Here is a 24,032-nt window from a genome sequence, read left to right on the forward strand (position 1 = left end):
TGTTGATATCTGAAGCCTGATGAAAGTGCTGATAGTCTTGTTTCTAAGTTTTATTGTCTGCTTCCTGTTTAGTGGCATCTAAAAGTTGTAACAAACATACATTGAAGGGTGCTTGTAGGTGATGGAACTTTTAGGATTTCCTAAATTATATGTGTGTGTATATGTTTGTAATTTGTCTGATTATTATTATTATTATCTCTTTTGTAATCATTTTAATTCCCTTTATGTTTTTCCAGAGGAACTATTTAAAACATCTTTAGTATAATTTAAATTAGACACTGTTGGATCTATTTTGAGTGAGTTACCCTACATTACATTTTATACAGTGGACTTTAAGTGTAACTTGTTTTGTATATCCATCCTGTAATCTAGCGATTATGTTTTCTAGTACACACTGAACCATTCTTACACAGAGTGACATTGGATTGGATCTCAAGTGTCATATTTGTGTCCATCCTATTATGAACCCTCATACTTAATGCAAACACAGGTGTTCCTAAAATTGTTTTAAAATGTGTGAGAGTTAAAAGTTTTTCTTCCTACTTTTGAGCTAAATTATTATATATTTTTTGGAGTGCAGCCTGCATAAAATTAATATCTGGATGTAATGTAGATTTTTTTTGAAAGTAAGCATACATTTTCTTGAAAAGAAGAAAAAGCAACAGGCACAACATTGAGCTAAGCAAAGATTTAACAAAATAACTGATTTTATACTCTTTAATGACCTGGTACTTTTTTTGTGGCCATTTGGAAAGCCTGTAAAATCTGTTCTTTATTAAGATTCTGGAGAATTAGGCATAGTAACTTATTTCTTTATTATTAAAACATTGCAATAAAAATTAGAAATGTAGACCAAGAAAATAAAATTGTTAGCAAAAAGGAGGAGCCCTTTCTTCCTTTTCTTTAAGAATATATTTTTCAGAAAGTATATCATTTTAAACTTTTTTATTATGAAATATAACACTGTATAGAAACATAAAATGAATAAGTATAAAGCAGACATTCAGTAACCATAGATCATTACTGACATACCAGAAGCTCTTGGTATAATCTTCCTTTTCCTTAGAGGTAACCAATGTCCTGATTTTTGTGATAACTATTTAGATAATTCTCTATATAATTTTATCACTTTTATGTGTATTCCTCAGCAATGTGTTCACTTTTTGCCTCTTTTTAATCTTTATGGAATCATATGTATTCTTTTTTTGGATAAACATTTTTGTATTTTTGTTGGAAATGTTTTTGTTATTTTTAAGGGGAAGGGTATGAAGAAATAGAGAGCTTAAGGTAAAGTCAGAGGGCTGACTTCACTGTACTAAAGAGCTTAGGGACAGGAGGAGTTGTAAGGAATTTAGATGTAGCTGCAATCAGAATGGGATCAAGATGCCTGGGGACAAGTTTGTAGCCTTTCAGGGTAAGTGGGAGGCTGGAAAGATCTCTAGGAAAGGACAGCATTCTTGAGGAAAGTGTATAGGCTAGGCATGGAAAGCATTATGCTGATGGGACCTATCACAGTGCTGTCAGAGAATAATGGGGGAAATCAGGTGAGTTATCTAGTCTGCACTGCCTCCAGGTCTCCAAACCTGATGCTGTCACAGTCCTCACAGGGTATCTCTTGGAACGAGTCTGGGGCAGAAGCTCAGAGGCCCTTCTCAGTAGGGATGGAGGGGACCCTGCTGCTGCCACTGTCACTGCTCAGCCTCCTCCACTGCATGGCAAAGGGTGGAGGAAATTCCCAGCAACGTGGCCCAGGCCTTGCAGCAGCATCATGGAGGTTCAACTGGATGAGCTCCCTGAGTACTTTCTTTGGGCCAAGTACTTGAAAGTCACAACTCATGGAGTAGATCCTGTAGAGTGTGGCTTTGATGTTCAGGCCAAAGAGGTCTCAAGGGTTTTGCTTGTATATGTTCAAGGTAATGAGGGCGATGTCCTTGCTGTGCTTGGGCTTCTCCCAGCCTAGGCCATATGATAGCACCTACTCCTGCTGGGGCTCCAGCATCATCAGGTATGTATCCTCTTCCAACAATTGGAAGAAGTCCTCGCAGTCCACAGAGGTCCCATCCTTGTCTATCACCAGTGTTAACCACAGGGTCTCCAGTGCTTTGTCTAGTAGATCCTGGCAGGTGGCAACTGTGATCACAGACACAGAAAGGTGGCTAGAGTGGTGGAGCTGGGGTCCAGACCCTACAGCCAGTCTTGGAGCTCATATTGGATCCTGATTTGAGCTTGGAGACTGCGACCACCTTTGTACTTCCCTTTGGGTTGGTGCTAGATTGCTACAGTGTGACACTGCTGCAGCTGTGGGGTGCCCCTGTGGGGTGCCCCTGTGGGGTAGCATGGGACACAGATGGGCCTACTGGTGAGCCCCATTGTCCGGAATCATATGCATTCTTTCTTCCTTTACCAAGCATTACGTTTTGAAGATCATCTACATAGTTGCGTGTAGTTTTATTTTATTCATTTTCATTATCATGTGTTATTCCTTTGGAATGAATATGACAGAATTCATCCATTCTGTTGTTGGTGGATGTTTGGGTTCTTTCTGGTGTTTGGCTATTATAATTAACATTTCCAGGAACGTTCTTTTACATATCATGTGTTGATTTTTATGTGTCAAGTGGAAAAAGGTCATATATTTTCAGGTTAAAGATAATTGATTATAGTGGTACTCTAAATTAATTTAAGTTGTTGTATCCTGAGAGTGACACATATTTAATGTTGGAAAAGATTCTGAAGTGATCATAATTTCTTTACTGTAGGCCTTAAATATATGGTAGAGTACCATGTAACTTGTGACAGTTTAAAAATAGTATATGTGAGGTAGATATACAGATACAGACATAGGACCTAATGTAGTAACTCTTTGTTTTACTTTATTAGCACTTTGATTCCATTTACTATTACATCATGTTTTCTATAACTTCTTCACTTTAACTGATGAAGAAACTAAGGAGACCTAAAGAGATTGAGTGAATTGCACAAGGTTATTTAGCAGGTTGGAGCTAGAAACCAGACCAAACTGTCTACTTAGTGGCAGTCACAGTTTAAAGAAAACAAAGTGAAAAGTGAAATCAGGATATATTCTTGAGTGTGTCCAGCCATTGAAGTGGAGAATTTGCATGACTAGCTTTCAGAAATTATCAGGTATTCTTTTGTCTCTTAACCAAGAAGTGGCCTTGCACAGGGAATTTTATGTTTAGAGGCCCCCAAAATGTTACTGCACTTTATTACAATTCATCTTCTGAAAGGCAACTGTGGTATATTCTAACTTTGAGAATTTTACTTAGAGTAATTCCGCATTCATTGGGCTGTTATTAACAAGCGGTGTACTATTTCCTCATCTGTTAATTTTGTGAATAATTGACTCTTACCCTTTTGTGTGCCAAAATTTATTTCATATGAATATTTTTTTATAAAATGTTTTTGAAATATAAAATGTCTGTCTTCTTAAACAGAACAAATTGAGTATAATGTAAGTTGTTTTTGTTTTTGTTTTTTTTGATGGCTCAGAGTTGTTATTGTGAACATTAGTCATTTCACAGAATTTATGTGATTTCCTCAGAGACCGTTATGCTGTCTAGGACTGTTTTCCTAAATTGTCTTAGACTGATAACTTTTATGTCCTGGGTGCTGCTTACGATGTGTTTTTTTGTTGTTGTTTTGTTTTACCTTTGTTAGGTAATTCTTTTGCTCTCAGTGCATTATATTGACTCTAATGTAAAAATCAGCATTTACCTAACATATTCATTGGTTAGGTGAGAGCTTAAGTATGGTCTGCCCCATCTATTGATTAAGGGCATAGAAAGTAAATTTAAAATTTACTTTGGGGTCATCAACTTGTCTTACTGTTTTGTTCCAAGAGACTGAGATTATCTCACAACTGATTTCTGGATGATTGAAATGCAACCTAGATTTGCATGTATCAATACTATGGTATCCTTATTTGGGGAATAAAAATTATCATGTACATATTTTCTTATAAAACAGTGATATTGAAACTGGATTTACTTAAGGATTCCTTAAATAGGAAGTCCAATGAACTTAAGTGGTTGTTTTTAATGATAAAATATTTGACAGGATGGGCTTTGAAATAAAAACAATGTATTAGGTGACATTGCCTATTGAAAATGTCAGTCATAAAGATGAAACTACCTTTGAAATGATAGCTTTGTAAAGGAAAATATAGAAGTAACATAGATTTGGTTTCCAGAAAACATTTAAGTGCTTCAGGAAAACATTCATTTAAAAGTGAAATGCATTTGACTGCTTTCCCAATTATAAAGTACTGAATGTGAATTTAAAGGAAAAAAATTGGGATGGGGGTGTATATTTGTTTTTAAATGAAAGGAGATATTGGGAAGAGAGATAGACAGTTGCTATCCCAGCACATTAGGCATCAATATGATGATTTCCTGCATCAGCGATATTTTTCCAACTTGAAAACTAAGTCAGCAATTTTACATATGCATTTGGGGAAAAATAAACAAAGAACGTCATATAGTTTTTTCCAATGAGAACATCTTTGAGAATTGCCTAATGAACAAAATATCTTAGAGGCCCAAAGAGAAGAATAGCTTTTTCTGGTATACATCTGACATGTATATGTGGTGGAAGCAAAATGACACAGCCCCCACAGAAGAAAAATCAGCAATTTCTAGACCAATGCATTTACACACTTGTCTCAACCAATTCTGGGAATTTATTACAGATATACTTATGTACTTACAAAATAACATATGCATAAAAGTTTTCATTGTAGCTTCTTTTGTAGTAGCAAAAGATTGGAAACATCCCTAATGTCTATCAGTAGGGTACTGGTTGAATGAACTCTGGCATAGCTGTACAGTGAAGTACTCTACAGCTGTAAAAATAGAAAGGATGTTCTCTATACGAAGATTTGGAAAGTTTTCAAGCATACGTTGTTATTTGAAAAAAGCTAAGTTCAAGCGGAGTATATAGTAAACTACTTTTTGTATAAAGGAGGAGAGGAATAAGATATATTCATAATTGCTTATATTTGCATAAAGAAAATCTGGACAGGTATACAAAATCTAAATCTTGTATGTGGATGGGTAAGGAAAACAAAGTAGATGGGGCTTTTACTGTATATCTTTTAGATTGTTTTTAATTTTTGAATATGTGACTATGTTACTAGTTAAAAATAGTTTTGTTTTATTTGTTAATCAAATGAGAGAGAGAAAGAAAGGGATAAACCTGCTATATATCCCACAAAATTAGCCAGTTTTATTCCTTTATCCCCAGAGCCTGGGAGATAGTAAGAACTGAATAAATATTTATTATACAAGTAAAACACGAACTATATAATCATTAGGTGATCTCTTTTAGCTTCTTTCTTTTTTTTTAAATTTATTTTTGGCTGCATTGGGTCTTCGTTGCTGCGCGCGGGCTTTCTCTAGTTGCAGAGAGTGGGGGCTACTCTTCGTTGTGGTGCGCAGGCTTCTCATTGCGGTGGCTTCTCTTGTTGCAGAGCACAGGCTCTAGGCACGCGGGCTTCAGTAGTTGTGGCACATGAGCTCAGTAGTTGTGGCTCATGGGCTCTAGAGCGCAGGCTCAGTAGTTGTGGCTTATGGGCTTAGTTGCTCTGCGGCATGTGGGATCTTCCCAGACCAGGGCTCGAACCCGTGTCCCCTGCATTGGCAGGTAGATTCTTAACCATTGCACCACCAGGGAAGCCCTTAGCTTATTTCTAAAAGTATCTTTTCAATATGAGAAAAATGGTGTTGTAAATCGTTTGTTGATTCCAGTATAGAAGTAAGGGAAAATATTTAAGTGGGAAATAATGAGATGTAAATTGTCAAATTATCATGAAGTTTCATTTAATTTGTAGGATATTGATATTAAAGAATTATATTTTAACTTCACTGAAAAGTAAAATAAATGTTTTCAAAAGGTTCCCATTAAATTAGGTAATAAGCTTTCATAATAAATAAAAGCTTATGAAATTTGAGGGCAATGGGGAAAAGGGCAAACATATTCTTGATACTGCCTTATCTTCTGTGCTACTTTAGTTTCTCACATAAGGGCAGTTTTTCAGTACTGAGACTGTCTTAGAAGCTCTGTTATAATAGCAGCAGCACCAGCAGCTACTCTGACACAAAGGCCAGTTATCTCTGAAAATATGGTATTGTAGCCTGGGAGCTGGGGAATATAATAGGGTGAATAGCTGTTGCTCCTCCATTTATAAGAGTTCAGGAACTTATCTATTGGTTTGAAAAATTGATTATTCAAATAAGTAGTATAAGAACCTTTAGTTTTCACCTTTAGATTATACATACATTAGTTGTTCCTAAATTTCTTATGACAAGGATTTTGACTACCTTTGTATATCTGTATTTGTGTGCAAAATTGCATTTTTAAAGAAAGCTGTATATATGGAACAAAGTGTACATATTATAAGTGGATGGCTCAATGAATTTTTTAGAAGCCAAATACAATTATGCAGACAGCACCCAGATATGAAAAAGAACATTATCAGCACTCTAGAAGACACCTTCATGCTCTCTTCCAGCCACTGTCTCCCTCCCTGCGCAAGGATTACCACTGCCTTGACTTTTAATAGCATAGATTAGTTTTGCTTGGTTTTGTATTTTATGTATAGAATTATACAGTATAATTTTTTTATGTCTGGTTTCCTTTGTTCAACATTATGTCTTGAGATTCATCTACTTGTTGCATGTAGTTGTAATCTGTTCATTTTCATTGCTGCATTCCATTATATGACTATATCACAATATTTTTTATCTATTCTGTTAATGGACATTTGGGTGATTTCCATATAATGTTAAATATAAACATTCTAATACGTATCTCCTGATTAATATATTTATGGGTTTCTGTTGAGCATATGTCTAGGAGCAGAATTACTGGATCATAAGTATGTTTATTTCCAGCTTCAATCAAAATTGCCAGTTTCCTGAAATGGTTGTACTAATTTACATTCATATGAGAGTTCAAGTTGCTCTGAGTCTTTGCTAACGCTCCCTTTCCCCCATCTTTTTCATCTTTCAATTCTGGTGGGTATAAAGTAGTAGATCATTATACTGTTTTAATTTCTAGTTCCCTGATGATTGATGAAATTGAGCACTTTTTCATATGTATATTGACTATTTGGTTATTCTCTTTTGTGAAGTGCCTGTTCACTTCTTTTGCCCATTTTTTTTGTTGGGCTGCCTTTTTCTTTGATTTGTAGGAGTTCTTTATATATTCAGAATATGAGTCCTTCATTTTTATAGGTATTGCAAATATTTCTCCAACTCTGAGGTTTGCCTTTTCAATCTATTAATAGTGCTTTTGATGAAGGATGTTCATCATCCTTCAAGAACATCAAGGATGTTCTGTGTTCTGTGTTTTTCTCTATAAGTGTTGTAATTTTACCTTTTGCATCCGTAATTTTTAGCCTGTATTTTCATGTTAGGCAGTTTTGCTTCTCTTTTTAGACTCAATCTATGTCTCTAGATGGAAAAACAAAGTGGACTTTTGTAAATGAAAATAATTATGTACCACCTACAAAATACCCCCTTAAGAAAAGAGTGTGTAATCTGTGTTTACCTTACCTTCAGCTTTAATGTACTGCTTTATTTATTTGTTTGTTTGTTTTTAAGGAAAGTTTACTAGAAAATCCAGGAAAGAATTTCTGGGGCGGGAAAATGTTATGATTTTCAATATTTTTAACAATTCCAGTATTCATAAAAATGTTTATCCATGAAATTTTGTGAAGTATTTACAGACGTAATTCCAGTTACCTCATTTGGGTATAGTTAACTCTGTTAAAATTTAGGATTTCTAATTGAGGAAACAAATTAGATTTTAACTTTTGTCATCAAAGCGATATGAATGCTGTCTATTATATTTGAAAATTATTTTTATAAGCTTCTTTTTTTTAAAACATCTTTATTGGGGTATAATTGCTTTACAATGGTGTGTTAATTTCTGCTTTATAACAAAGTGAATCAGCTATATGTATACATATATCCCCATATCTCCTCCCTCTTGCATCTCCCTCCTACCATCCCTATCTCACCCCTCTAGGTGGTCACAAAGCACTGAGACGATCTCCCTGTGCTATGCGGCTGCTTCCTACTATATAAGCTTCTTTTTAATTATTTTGACTTTAAGTAGGATTTCTTGTGAGCATCCATTTGTGTACAAGTTAACATTCATAAGGCCTTCAGTGATACTTTTTATTATTCAAAAATATTTTAGGTATTTGTTCTATGTGCTATTATTTATATTGCAGCAAAGTGTTTTTATATTCCCTGGTATTTTAGTTTTTATCTTGTCAATAATGTTGTTAACTTCATGATTATTGTATTACTTAATTTTACATTTATATTTCATGAGAGTAATTGCCTATTTAAAAATATATTTTGTCTCTGATCACAGTGCTGAAATTAAAGAAAGGTGATTGTACTTGACTCTTAACTAAGCACCTAGATATTTTTCTTTTGTCATCTACATTTTTTAGTTTAAAGCATAACATTAAATATAATTTTATACTGGCTTTTATTTTAATTCATGCGTTTGAAAACTGAAATTCAGATAAAAGATATTTTCAAAATAAATTCAGCATATTATTTATGAGTAGAGCAACACATTAGCATTGGGTTCACAATAGATCATATCGCTTTTATTCCATCTTACAAGCTTAGCAGCACAAACAGAATAATCAACATATTATTTGGCTGTCATCTGCTGAACAGAAACCAGAGATCACAAGGAGGTTTTCCCTAGCTGTGGTGATGGCCTTTTTGTTCCAAGCCTCCATCTGGGAGGGCCATGGTGTGTTATCATATGGAACGCGGGGTTTTCTGTAATCTGCTTAGCTGCACTGCAGTTTGAATCTTCATTCCATGTTTGTGTAATTTATAATTTTAATGAGACCATGGCTCTTGTGGGCTTTGAAATATATTAAAAGCTCTTTTGTGCATATGCTTTTGTTCTTGCTTAATAGGCTCAGTGTACTTAAAACTGATGAATTTTTATTCATGAATTTGGATGTCTGGGGATTAACTTAGACTGAATATCATTGCACTCATATATTGATGACTAGAAAGTTTTTTATTGTTATTATTTTGGGGTTTTTTTGTGTGTCTATGTGTGTCTATGTCTGTGTGATACTTGTAACCAGAAAAGAAAAGAACTTAAATAATTTTAAGAGGATAGGAAAAGGTGGCATGGCTAGGTCATGAAGAACTGATTTAGAGTTTACCCATCTTATTTATTGATACTCATATTTCATCTTTAGTCTTAGTATTTTAGATACATATTATGGAGGAATAATTATGAAAAAGCAACTTTTAAATGAGTTAATACCTTACATACTATTGTTTATATTGAAATAATATTCCAATGTGTGACAAAGATAGACTTTGTGTTTTAATTGTATGATATCAATTGTCTGTGGTCATACTAAATCAGCCGTTAACTTTCTTGAATTAAATTAGGTATGTGTTTTACATTTTAACTATTTACAGTTTGCCTTGTTTCTGTAAAACACTTTTTATTAATGGACTATTTTTTCTTTACCTACATTGATGAAATGATGAGAAGACTAATGAAAAAGCAGTTTTCTAGTAATTTATAACATTGATCTTTTAAATTTTGCTAAAATTCTGAAATATACTAAATGCTTCAAATCTCTATTATAGTTATTACTTAAAATGTAGTTTTAAAATTTGAATATAAACAATTATATAGCACCTTAGGCAAAAATCATGGCCCTTTCTAGATCCAGACTTTTTTGAAGTTGCTGTTTATTGGACTCATTGAGGGATAGCACACAGACCTCACTAGTCTTTTATGAAGCTGCCCAAACTGTGTTTTTGCTAAAAACCTTTGTTTACTGGGTTAAAGCATTTTTGTAACTATAAAACATTCTTTTTTGGTACATGTTGGTCATTGATTTGGCTGGTCCCTTCTTCTTCCCCACTACCCTTAAGCTAGAAATGTGAAATAGAAAATAAATGACAACATTTTGTTTTTCTTTACTAGGCTTTTCTATCAGATTTGATACTGGAATGTTTGTTTTTCCATAATAACCCTCTGCTTTAGTGTTTTTATTAGTAGTACAATTTCAGTTAGCTTAGGAGTATGTTATTGAAATTGTATGATCTGCTAGAGCAGTGCTGTAGAAATATAATGCAAGTCATATATATATATATATATATATTATTTAACCCATTAGATCCAAAATATTATCTTTTCAACATGTAATTAATACAAAATATTTTATCCTCTTTTTGTACTGTCTTCAGAGTCCAGTGTATATTTTATACTTACAGTACATCTCAGTTTGGACTAGTCACATTTCAAGTGCTCGATAGCCATATGCAGCTAATGACTACCTTATTGAATAGTGTAGCTTTAGAGTATTACATATAAAAATCATAACAGAAATGTGTATTTTTTGCATGCTTCATTAATTTTCTTGTAATATCGTAATAAAGATAATCAAAGAGTATTCATGTGCTAGAAAGTTGAAATTACATATAGTGTTTTTTATAGCTCTAGCACTGATAATATTGGTGCCTGATTCATACACAAAATCAGAATTATGTCACCTGACTTCTGAGTATTTATCAGATATTACGGAGCTATGCTTACAGGTATTGTGATGATAAGGAGATAATAATGGCCAATGTAATGGATGTAGTATGTTCCTCAACAATTGTGGGCAAATCAAACTTGTCAAATAAGTCATATTTCAGGTATACTGAGCAGCTTAATTTTATAAGAATCCCATGGCAAATCTTGATACCTCTTTTTTTCTTTAAATAAAGTTGAAAACTCCTTCTCCTCACATTCTTAGAATTTTTCTGGATAGGTATTTGTGTGAATGAATATGAATCTCTCTTTTCATATATGTTTGCTTAGAGTTGGTACAGTTTTCACTTCCTTGGAAGAAAACTGAACATAAAGTATTGTTATTTAAATATTTCTAGGATTCCATACATTTTAAATGCTCTGTATATATATAAATATAAGGAGAGTTTACTTCACTGTGTACTTTAAAAGTATATAGTTAAGAATTATAAAACTTTGAATTACAATTGATTTGAATTTATTCAAATATTTTAAAGTATAAAATGATCAAGATGATTTCTATAAAATACTGCTACTGTAACTACTTTATAAAAAAGTAGAGGCCTTATTATATGTAACTGACCTTCTTGTTCATGTATGGTTTAGAGAGAAAATCCTGTTTGTGAAACCTCTGAATAAGTCACATTTTCTAAATTTTGAGGGAAATGAGCTAATTTTTATGTAATCCAACTTTTATGTAGATATTGGCTGATGCCTGTTGTATTCTTTTACTCACTTAAATTTTTATTGACTTCTCTTTGTGACTTATACATTTAAAGTGTTGGCACAAAATGTTGAACTGTTCTTTAAACAATGCCACTAGTTTCTTGGAGATGATAAATCCATCCATTGATTTCCTAATTTTATTATGTACACAGTCAATTGTAATCCAAGATTACAGCAAACAAGATGTTAATTTCTAGCCATAATCTATGTACATTTCAATTACAGAGCATGATTGTTCTAGAAGCAGCACAGAATAAAAAGGAATAACATTTGTGCTATCCTCACCGGAGCTGTCAATAAAAGATGTAATAGGGGATTTAGGAATCTGGAAATGGCCAACTAATTTATGTGAATCTATTTTATTTCAGCTAGAAAGACCAAGCTCTTTTTCGTCTGCACTGCATATTGCAGAGCACAGGCTGTCTATAGAAAACCAGGCGGCTGCATATGGATAGTCCCTTGATATCATTCACTTGCTGTGTAATCTTATTATGCAAAGTTCTAATCTTCACCTAGAATGAATGCCTCTGGGTCAGAATATAGTCATATCAGGGTTTTTGAGGTCATGTTTTGTGATCCTTAGCTTATTCTTCTAAGTAGGGCTGGGATTTAAATGGTATTCCCCAGACGCCAGCAGATAGACAGCAGAACCTGCTGCCTTTTTGGAAGACAAGACCAACATGAGGTCCCTAGTAGGATTAAACTTGATTTGTAGCTGTAGGATTTTTTAACAGATGTATTATTGGACAGGGAATAGGGGGCCACCAGCACAGCAAAATTGAATCACGACTGGCATTCTCAGGGAGTTTGCTGTCTGCTAAAGCAGCAGCTGCATGTGGATTTGACTTCTTTCAGGTGAAGCGACTTCCAGTCATTTGGAAAGGATGGGATGAAAAGGAACCTTGGTGATAATTTTGATGTCTGCAAGATTTAGTACCAGTGTAATGGGATTATCCGTAACACCTTCACTGCAGAAAAAGCCACCTGGCACTATAACTGGCAGCAACTGAGAACTAATCCTTTCCCATCTCTTGGATGTCATTCATGAAGCTCAAAGCGATTTCTATCCTGCTAACTATGATTAATTTTATAAACAACAACCAAAAAAATCAGGTGATCAAGGCAAAGAATATGCTTTTTTATTATTTAAAATATGTTGCCTTATTATAAGCTATATGACTCAAAATTATGGAAGACATATATAGACTATAAACTACGTATGACTTAAAATGTATTAAAATGTTCAAATAGAAAAGTTGATTATTGTCTTTTTTACTTTTTCTAGTTTGGTGATACAATGTATTTGCTATTGGTAAAGATTTATATTTGACATTAAATATTAGTTTAAAGACTTTAGTGTTCTTTTAGATATGAGGCCATTATCAATAAATCCTACTGTCTATAGGTATAAGGAATTGGAGTAATTTGTTTTGTCATACGTTTTACCTGTTTTATGACTGCTTCAATTCCTGCCGATTAAATGTTTTTAGTGAATAAAATGTTTAATGATATCAAAATATATCGACATATACTTTTGATAATTAAGGAAATGCTGACTCAAATTGCTGATAAAAAAGGCTCTTTGTGAAAGTGTATGATCTTATGTAAAAGTCATAAAATACTTAATATTAATACTGAATGACTATTTTTTAAAATCAAAAATTCTTAGTCAAAGTTTTCCTTTAGCAGATGGGGGTTTAGTTACTTGCTCTAGAATCATGTATTAGTTAATTGAGGTTTTCTTTTTTTAAGCATTTTATTTCAACCAAAAACTTTATCAACTACTTTGTTTAGAGGTGTTAATTATTTTAATATTCTTCTCGTACATGGTCCAGAATAAACTGAGAGAAAATGAAGTGAAATTATCCCATCAGTCACCCAAACAGTATGCAACATAACTGCCAAGACTGGAAAAGATAATTAGTGTTGTCAGTGTTATGATCCTGGAATACTTTTAAAATATTTATTCATAGGACTTGATTTTTATCTTATTGTGTTTTTTGATTTAGTAGCTTTATATTTGAAAAAATAGATTATAAAACGTTAATCTTAATGTTTTTAAACTTAAAAATCTTAAATATAGGTGACTAAAGTATTTTTGAAATTATAAGAATAACTGAAATATAATCATCCATTATGCATAATATATTGATTTACTTGCAGCCTCTGTTTATGTGTAGTACATTTTACTTTTCTCCACATGAGGTCTTTATCTAAAAAAACAATAATAAAATATAATAAATTTATGTAGCGATCGTTGGTCAAACCTACCTAGCAAATTTGTTATTCTTAATGAATTTTTTAAACTGGTTCCAAGCTATTGTATTCCAAAATGTGTTTCTTCGTTGGTTGTCACATTTAAAATGAATGAATGAGAAAGCTTAATAATATTTCTACTGAACTGCATTATGTTCGTTGATAAAGGACTTCTTTAGCCTTCTGTTTGTATTTTTACTATTTGAAAAGCTGTTTATGTAAAATTCTATTACATTTAAAAGATCTATTCATGAAATAAGTGGACTAAAAGCTTTTTCTTATCCTCGTAATATAATTACTTGTATTTTAAATATACAATATTTGGTTTATGTGCAATTTCAAATTATTTTGTCAGGTAGTGTATTTCTCAGGGTAACTTTCTATGGTAGTTAATAGTATGATATAATTATTTCAAAAGAGTAGCTTTCCTTTCAAAATAAAATTTGTCTCAAAACTTTTATTAAACATGGTCACTGTTTACTTTTCTGTTTTTTAATCAGCTGTTTACTGAGTGGCATTTGAGAGTTAGTGTTTTTTCCTTCCCTGTCCTGGCCATTATTATTTGACTAGAAATGGTTATCTCCTTTGGAAAGTCCCAAATAAACTCATCTTAATTAAATTCATTGTAAACATATAGGGTCTTCTCAGTGACATACATTCTTTTCAAATAGGTATCGGTTACTTGAATTTAATACCTTGTTGATAACATAAAGTTGACTCATCTTTAAAAGCTACAGCTAATAAATTTATTGCACAGGTGACTCATAATGTGTCAATAAAAGTTAAGGGAGTTATTTTTGGCGATAAGAAAAAGGGATATAGGATGGGAGAAATGAAGAAAATTTTTTAAAAATAAGTCAGTTGTAACAGTAGTGCAGGATGGGAATCATAGGACTTATTGATTATTTAAGAGCTGATAAACTTTTTTTTCTTTTTTAGTAATTTGTGAGCCTTAGTATTACCTCTAAAGGGCCACGCATGAACTGTAGACTGGCACACGACAGCTAGCCTATAGTAATGCTAAATGATATTTCTTCCATTTGAATGAATATCCTTCAACTATTGCTTGTACAACTTGTATATTGTTCTGAAATAGATGGATTATATAGCCATTGGGGAATTATTGGTAAATGAATGGGGTGGTTTTGGTATTTCACTGTTTGGAAGCTGGTACTTAATTGTACTAATAGTGTCAAGTGCTTATGCTTTATAAACGTAGAATGAGTTTTGATTTTGTATATATATATGTATAAAAAGTGAACTTCAGAAAATAATATTGGATTTTCAAAATCATTGAAATGTTAGCATTATACAGTTTATTTGATGATGAAAATTTATAGAATTATCCCAAAGTTAACATTTAGTTTAAAAATAATGAATGGTTAAATTTTGTCAAGTTTCTGAAAATGTTGAGTATGTCTCAGTGGTCTCAAATGACACCACAAAGTTCTTTACTAGGTTTCCTTCCTGGGAGCTTACTAAAACTACTGATTCTGCAGCCTTGCTCCCACAAATTCAAATTCATTAGCTCCATGATGGGAGCCTGGAAATTTGGATTTTAAATTAGGTTCTTGAGTTATTTTGATGCTGCAGTCAAATTTAAAGCAGTATTCACTGCTTTAAACCTTAAAGTGCTGTCAATTATTTCCTCTGAGAATGAATCAAAATAAATAGATTTAAATAAAATTTTCATTGATTATGGGGATAAGTGCTCCTTGAATTTGCAGTTCTAGAATGTAAAAAGTATCCTCTGCACACGTCTTACAGTAGATTTAACATTACAGATTTGAACAATTCATGAGCAGCCTTGAAGGTGATTTTGAAGTGGCAGGAATTTGAATTACTTTGATGGAGAGGCTGCTGTGTGAGAGTGAATTATTTAGCTATTGAACAGAGTACACCACTCAACATCCATGTCTTAATGAGTCTTTGTTGTTCTCTTCTTGTCACAGTAACTTCCATTCACGGTTAGAAATGGACATATATCTTTCAGTTACTTTGTATAGATAGATAGATAGATATAATTCTATGGGGAAAGTGTATTTTGTTGTAGATATTCTTGAATTTTAGAAATCATAGAGGTCTCAGGAATGTTATGTCTGCTGTTTCTTCTTGTCCAAATGAAGGTAAATGTAGCAAAACTATGTTGTTGGGATTTGTCTTCTGCTTCACATCCTACTCTCTTCTCACCTTTTCTTAATGTGAATCCTTCTTTAAATGCTAATATATTCACTAACTATTCCATGTATCAAAACAAAAAAAAAGTATGATATTAACCACTTCTTTGATTGACTGCTTATACTTTAAAATAAATTAATTTCTGTAAACTGATAGTCTCAATTAACCCTGACACTTTACATTTTTTCCTGTTTCTGAAACAAAACGCTTTCTCTTCTTTTCGAAGGAATTCCAGACCTGAAAAATCAGGTGGATATTTTCTTTGTGGCTTTGGGTATTCTGAAATCATTGTAAAGGCTACTTTAATGGTTAGATCTAAATCAAGATCTTAGACTTGTACTCCTATTCCCAGAAACTTCTAAGGATGGAGAAATGTCTACTTGTTTTTCAGCTTCTAGAGTTCACTCTGCACCATCTTTTTAGCTAGTTTTAACATCAGTCCAACCTCTCTCCCATGCCTATTTTATAAATAGTCTCTGACAAAGTTCTTTCATTTTTATTGAGAGGCAGTAGAGCATAGTGGTGGACTTTAGAACCCAACCTCCTTGTTTTGAATTCTGGCTCTGCTGTGTATGAGCTGTGTGATTTTTAATAGTTCCTTAACCTTTCTGTCCCTCAGTTTCTTTATCTGTAAAATGAGATACTTGATAAAATGAGTTCTCATAGAGTTATTGTAAGAATTAAGTGAGTTAATATATGTAACTAGAACAGTGCTTGGCACTCAAGACTACTATTTAAGTATTTGCTGTTATTGTTGTTACTGTTATTTTGGTTGGTATTTGAGGATTTTTATGTATATTGAAAGAAGCCATTACCTACATCCAACAAAGTGTTTTCTAACTTTATGTTATAGGAAGAAAAAATTTTAAAATCTATAATGTATATATAGAACATTGAAAGAAGACAGCACCCTTGCTCCCTTATGCCAGTATTATGTGGAGTTTTACTTTTTTTTTGCCGTACGCGGGCCTCTCACTGTTGTGGCCTCTCCCGTTGCGGAGCACAGGCTCCGGAAGCGCAGGCTCAGCGGCCATGGCTCACGGGCCCAGCCGCTCCATGGCATGTGGGATTTTCCCGGACCGGGGCACGAACCCGTGTCCCCTGCATCGGCAGGCGGACCCTCAACCACTGCGCCACCAGGGAAGCCCGAGTTTTACTATATTTTAATCAGAGTCTCTTAAAGGTTTTCTGGGGAGGATTATTGTATGTTTCCTTTCCTGTATTATGTGGCACAGTCACAATTTTAAATTTTCATTTCTTTTTTTCTAGCTTTTCTATTAGTTATCTGATAGAGTACATAGGCTCCCCATTAAAGGAATTGGTTCTCTACATTAATAACTCAGTTTTTTATTGAAGTATAGTTAATTTACAATGTTGTGTTAGTTTTAAGTGTATAGCAAAGTGATTCAGTTATACATATATACTTTTTCAGATTCTTTTCCATTATAGGTTATTACAAGGTATTGAGTATAGTTATCTGTGCTGTACAGTAGGTTCTTGTTGTTTACCTATTTTATATGTGTAAATGTTAATCCCAAACTCCTAATTTATCTAACTCAGTTTTTTTTAAATGTAAATGTAATAGGGAATAAAAAGTAATAAATTCTGTTTCCTAGGTGGAGCAAAATTCTATATGCCAAAGCTCCCCAACTTTTTTCACAGCACACATGGAATATGGTAAGTTATCTGGCACACAGTAATAAATGACTAGATGAGCAAGGCTGCTCAAGGATAGAAGTGGCCATTGGCCACCTGGGAGTTTAGAGCAGTTGTTCTCAAATTTTGTTTCAGAATCACCTGGAGAACTTGTGAAAACACAGACTGCTGAGCAACACTCCCATTCTGATTACATAAATCTTGAGTTTGGCCCAAGAACTTGCACTTCAAACAAATGCCTGCTGATCGGTGGACCACACTTTGATAACTACTGGTTGAGTGTGTCGGTATTTTGATGTGGCAGGTAGAATAATTCCACCACTTACTCCAAGATATCCATGTCTTAATCCCTAGAACATATGAATATGTTACCTTACATGGCAAAAAGGACTTTGCAGATGTGATTAAATTAAGGAATGTGAATGAGGAGATTATCATGGATTATCTGGGTGGGCTCTATTTAATCACAGGGGTCCTTAAAAGTGGAAGAAGATGGCAAAATAAAGCCAGAGAGTTAGAGGGAGATGTGACCAAGGAAGAATAGTCAGAGAAATGCAGTGCTGCTTACTTTGAAGTCGGAAGAAGGGGACCATGAGCCAAGGAATGTTTGTAGCTTCTAGAAGCTGGAAAAGGCAAGGAAATGGATTCTTCCCTAGAGCTTCCAGAAGGGAATGCAGCCCTGCCAAACCTTGATTTTTAGTTCAGTGAGACACATAGTGGACTTCTGACCTACAGACTGTAAGATAATAAATTTGTGTTGTTTTAAACCACTAACTTTATGGTAATTCGTTACAGAAGCAATAGAATACCAATACATCTGTAACCAGTTCTCAGTTTACCAGCTTGCTTTATGCTGAGAGTTCTCAGTCTCTGCTCTTGACCTCAGCTTGTGAGATTGAGAAGATAAAAACCTGAATTAAGAGCTCCTTCATTTTTCTACCATCAAACTGACAAAACTATCAATATTCGAACACAGCTTTTACAATTGTATACTTTAAGAGTGAATTTCATGGCATGTGAATTGTATCTCAATTATTTTTTAAAAAAGGCCTTCCCACTCCAACATTATAGAAAATACTGTGGGAGTTCTCACTGATGTTGTATTCTTCCTATGAAAATTCAGAGTTTTTGTTTTGTTTTTCCTCAGCAGCCAGGTAGTGTGTGAACAGGTCACTTTAATCCTGTCAGGGGTGGGTTGTATTCTTTGTTAAAAGGCTGATCCCTTCCAGTTTTGCCTTCACTCTCAGTGGTAACCCTACTACAGTCATAACCAGCATGGCCGGCCTTGGAGGGTCTTGAAGTCCAACCCCTGTCTCCCTCACATTGCGTGGTATTCTGTGGTTGCTAACATCTCTGTTTAGGTTTTTAGCCTTTTATTTGCTGCTTTCTACTGAGATTCTGGAGTCTCATTCTGCTCAGGAAGCAATTTAGGAGTTGGCTAGCACTTTGTGGCAAAATTGCATGCTGACTTATGGTTCCTACCTGTCTACAGTTTGACCCTCATGTGCCATCTACTTTGACGGCCATAAATTCCAACCTCTTTCTTAGCCAAATGGAACTGCCACTTTCTGCTAAAACTTTTATTTTCCTGTGCTGTTAATTGGCGAGTATTCTTGGAGAAAAGGCCAAGTGAATGTGTTTACCTTATGTTCTTCCCTTCTTTCATATATACTTGCCCCTCAAGGCTTGCCTATACTGCTGCCTAATGCCTTTAAACAGCTATTTTGTTTATCCAGATTTTGCAACCAAGAAGTTATTCTGGTATAAATACTCTGTCAAAACTGGCATTGAAGTCCTCCTCTTGCCTTGTTTATGTCAGTGTTCAGGCATCTCTCTATTTCCCTCTCCTCTTCTCCCTCACTTATCAGTAGTCTCTCTTTATCTCCCTGTGGGATTGTTACCATTGGCTCTCAAGCATATGCTACTGTGTTTCCATGTTTTAAAAAAACTTGCTAAATACCACATTCTTCCTATTACTCTACTGCTGTGGTTCTCAACTGAGGGCCGTTTTACATCCTGGGGACATGTGGCAATGTCCGGAGACATTTTAGTTTGTCACAACTAGGGAAGGGGTCCTCTCGGCATCTGGAGGCCAGGGATGCTGCTTAAATCCTACAATGTAAAAGATAGCTGCCCACAACAAAGAATTGTCTGGCCCCAAATGTCAGTACTGCTGAGGATGAAAAACCCTGCTCTACTGTTTAGCTTGCCTTCATTGCCAAACTCTTCCAAAGACTTGACTGTATATGTTGTCTCCATTTCCATGTCTCCCTTTCATACTTCCTTTAACTTTTTTATTTTTCTCAGGTAATACTCAGGTGATTTTTCAAGGTCAAATAGTGCTACAAAGCTTACAAAGAGAACAGCAATGTTCTCTCAGCACCCCTTGTACTGTACTTAGTTATATAGTTTTGGCCAGTTAGGTGTTGCTGGAACAAGGTGGGGTATTTTTTGGATAAAAAGACAAATAATGGGCTTCCCTGGTGGCGCAGTGGTTGAGAATCCGCCTACCAATGCAGGGGACACGGGTTTGAGCCCTGGTCAGGGGAGATCCCACATGCCGCGGAGCAACTAAGCCAATGTGCCACAACTACTGAGCCTGCGCCCTAGAGCCTGTGAGCCACAACTACTGAAGCCCTTGCACCACAACTACTGAAGCCCACGCACCTAGAACCCGTGCTTCGCAGCAAGAGAAGCCACCTCAGTGAGAAGCTGGTGCACCACAACGAAGAGTAGCCCCCGCTTGCCACAACTAGAGAAAGCCCGTGCACAGCAATGAAGACCCAATGCAGCCAAAAATAAATAAATAAATAAATTTATTTTTTAAAAAAAGTTAATCAGGATACTCTTTATACTTTTTCTTTCTTCCTGCCTGTAACTTGGATATAGCAACTAGTGTTAATAGAAAATAAATCCCCTACTTAAGTTACTGTTATTCTAGTTTTCTCTTGTTTGCCTTTTACCCAGTATTTTTTTAAATTGAACTACAGTTGATTTACAATGTTGTGTTAGTTTCCTGTATATAGAAAAGTGGTTCAGTTTATCTATCTATCTATTCTTTTTCAGATTCTTTTTCATTTTGGTTTATTACAGGATATTGAATACAGTTCCCTGTGCTGTACAGTAGGACCTTGAAGTTTATCTATTTTATATAAAGTAGTGTGCGTCTGTTAATCCAAAGCTCCTAATTTATCCTTCCCCTCGCCTTTCCCCTTTGGTAACCATAAGTTTGTTTTCTATGTCTGTGAGTCTATTTCTGTTTTGTAAATAAGTTCATTTGTATCATTTTTTTAGATTCCACATATAAGTGATATCATGTTATTTGTCTTTCTCTTTCTGACTTTATTTAGTATGATAATCTCTGGGTCCATCCATGTTGCTGCAAATGGCAGTATTTCATTCTGTTTTGTGGCTGAGTAATAGTCCATTGTGTATATATATCTATATATCTATATATAGAGAGATATATAGATATGTACCACATCTTATTTATCCATTCATCTGTTGATGGACACTTAGTTTGTTTCCATGTCTTGGCTATTGTAAATAGTGCTGCTGTGAACATTGGGGTGCATGTATCTTTTTGAATTAGAGTTTTCTCTGGATATATGCCTAGGAGTGGGATTGCAGGATCATATGGTAACTCTAGTTTTTTAAGGAACCTCCATACTATTCTCCATAGTGACTGCACCAATTTACATTTACACCAACAGTGTAAAAGGGTTCCCTTTTCTCCACACCCTCTCCAGCATTTACTATTTGTAGACTTTTGGATAAGGGCCATTCTGACCCGTGTGAGGTTATATATTATTGTAGTTTTGATTTGCATTTCTCTAATAATTAGCAATATTAAGCATCTTTTCATGTGCCTGTTGTATGTCTTCTTTGGAGAAATATCTATTTAGGTGTTCTGCCCATTATTTGATTGGGCTGTTTGTTTTCTATATTGAGCTGTATGATCTGTTTGTATATTTTGGAAATTAAGCCCTTGTTGGTCACATCATTTGCAAATAATTTCTCCCATTCTGTAGGTTGTCTTTTCATTTTGTTTATGGTTTTCTTTGCTGTGCGAAAGCTTCAAGTTTCATTAGGTCCCATTTGTTTATTTTTGTTTTCATTTCCATTACTCTAGGAGACAGATTCAAAAATTATTGCTGCAATTTATGTCAAAGAGTGTTCTTGCCTATGTTTTCCTCTAGGAGTTTTATAGTATCTGATCTTACATTTAGGTCTTTAATCCATTTTGAGTTTATTTTTGAGTATGGTGTTAGAGAATGTTCTAATTTCATTCTTTTACATGTAGCTGTCCAGTTTTCCCAACACCACTTATTGAAGAGACTGCCTTTTTTCCATTGTATATTCTTGCCTCCTTTGTTGAAGATTAATTGACCGTAGGTGTGTGGGCTTATTTCTGGGCTCTCTATTTCATTGATCCATATGTCTGTTTTTGTGCCAATACCATGCCGTTTTGATTACTGTAGCTTTGTAGTATTGTCTGAAGTCTGGGAGGGTTATGCCTCCAGCTTTGTTCTTTTTCCTCAGGATTGCTTTGGCAGTTCTGGGTCTCTTGTGGTTCTATATAAATTTTAGCATTATTTGTTCTAGTTCTTTGAAAAATGTCATGGGTAATTTGATAGGGATAACATTAGATCTGTAGATTGCTTTGGGTAGTATGGCCATTTTAATAATGTTAATTCTTCTAATCCAAGAACATCATCCAGTAATTTTAAACATCTATTAATGGCCCTTGCCTGAATGAATTACTACATTGGTAATAATTTCATTATTCCCTCTCTCTATATATATTAGCTGCCATTTTTTTTGATAAAGAACTTTCCTTGTCCCCAACACATACTTCTTTTTTTAAAAAAGTCCTCAGTAGATTTCATTTTTATTCTAATATATTATTTATTACTGTTATTATTATTTTTTTTAATCTCAAATTTGGCCAATGGGAAACCCCTCAAAGTGGCTCCTATGCCTTTGGAGACAATGACCTTTCGTCCAAAGACTCTAGAGGGAGGGAGCCAGGAAAATCCGTAACCGTTCCTTCCTCTGACTTCCTGCTGGAAGTCGAAGCTTGACTGAAGTGCCTTGATGTAGTTCATATAGGTCAGTTTTCCAAGTGCAGAGAGCAGTATGGAGAAAGGTAGAGAGTGAGTCCAAAGGGACAAACAAGATATCTGGCACATGGATGCATATATAGAGCCATGGACCCCTTGAAATCACTATGTAAACCAGAGGTTTGAAACCTCTCTGTTAATTAATCCCTTATGCTAGTAGATCTACTGAGTGCTAGCAGTGTATGTGGTTTATTTATGTCTTATATGGATGTTACTTTCTACTCTGAGATTTCTCTTAAAAATAATTCATCAGCTCTTATTCTCAATTTCAGTATTTCTCAACAGTGCTCCTCATTGCACTTTTAAATATAAGACCAAGTAATCTTGATCCTCAGAGTCCTCTATAAATAGCTCCATCGCTCTTTTCATCTAGGAGATTAAGATCCAAAATAGTTTCAGACACTTCAGACACCATTCTGTTGCTAATATCTCTAGGGAAGAAACAATGTCTGTTAACTTCTTTCTTCTGATCACTCATCTGTTTTATTATTTTATGAGACAGTTTCATCACAAACATTGTATTTGGGATTGAGCATTTACTGAGTAATAAAAAAAGGCTTTATGGCCCCAATTACTTCTGAATGGGAGTTAATTACAGGGCCTCTCAGTGAATCAGAACCATTGTATTGTTATAGCATCTTTGTATTTTTTTAGTATGTTTTTTAGCCAAATGCATAATCCAAATTATTTGAATTTTGGTAGATTGCTATTAATTTCCCCTCTAAATTTCACCTTTTATCTGTGTTAACAATATCTTCTTGCTGAGTGCCGCATGTTTCTTGTTTGATAATATATCCCCTCTCTAACATCAGGTAAGCTCATTTTTATTTTAGTTTTTAAATGTAATATTCATTTCACTACTTTTTAGGATTTGTTTTCATAGATCACATTTTCAAAGCTAAGCTTTCGGACTTAACCCCTACTTTTTTCCCTAGTTTTATAGTGGGAGCAAAGTAGTGTTTACACAACCTAGTTAATTTTACAAATAATGTTCTATTATTGTTATTCCTCTTCAATCTTTTCTGAATTAATTGAGCCTCAGTTATGAAGTGTTTTTAAATATCACTTCTTATTTATTAAATTCTAAATATCAATAGTTTTTAAAGTGCATCAGTATTACTGTAAGCCAGATTCCTAAAATGGAATATTTCATATTACTTAAAAGATTTAATGAGAACATTTTTTAATATGTTACTGGCAGTTTTTTTCTTTCTTCAGTGAGTATGACATTAACATGTCTCCTCATTAACCAAAAATCTCAGTGGTCTTCTGATAATCATTTTGAACCTTATAACCATTTTTATCATACTAAAGATGTTGAAATTATAGGAGATTTGGGTTCAATATTTATTCATTAATTCAGTCAGGCAAGCATTCTTTGGTAGGCCCTAAGGACCCAAAGATGAATACTGCACAGTCACTGCCCACAGACATATAAGTAAATATAGTATGTAATAAGGGAAAAGATATGAATAATGCAGTGTGGTAAGT

The 24,032-nt window shown here is 34.2% G+C and overlaps 1 protein-coding gene and 1 pseudogene across 7 annotated transcripts in view; one reads left to right on the plus strand and one right to left on the minus strand.

Annotated features, from left to right (window-relative positions):
* The window catches only part of IMMP1L (inner mitochondrial membrane peptidase subunit 1), a 72,742-nt gene that overhangs the window by 20,172 nt on the left and 28,538 nt on the right, over positions 1-24,032 (plus strand). Inside the window, exons 3-4 of one of the 6 annotated variants that reach the window (XM_082627315.1) lie at positions 17,379-17,439; positions 17,554-17,722. The exons of 4 other annotated variants lie outside the window; for them this stretch is intronic. The gene's annotated coding sequence lies outside the window, so the exon portion shown is untranslated. The remainder of the gene's footprint in view (positions 1-17,378; positions 17,440-17,553; positions 17,723-24,032) is intronic. One more of the 6 variants, XM_082627316.1, reaches the window with a different exon arrangement.
* LOC309808767 (lipid transferase CIDEB-like) lies at positions 1,641-2,411 on the minus strand (annotated as a pseudogene). The gene is made up of 2 exons: positions 2,358-2,411; positions 1,641-2,276 (listed from the first exon to the last, which is right to left on the minus strand). The product of its transcript is annotated as a lipid transferase CIDEB-like (transcript).

Source organism: Mesoplodon mirus (genome assembly GCF_964341445.2).
Source record: "Mesoplodon mirus genome assembly, chromosome: 7".
NCBI classification, from domain to species: domain Eukaryota; kingdom Metazoa; phylum Chordata; class Mammalia; order Artiodactyla; family Ziphiidae; genus Mesoplodon; species Mesoplodon mirus.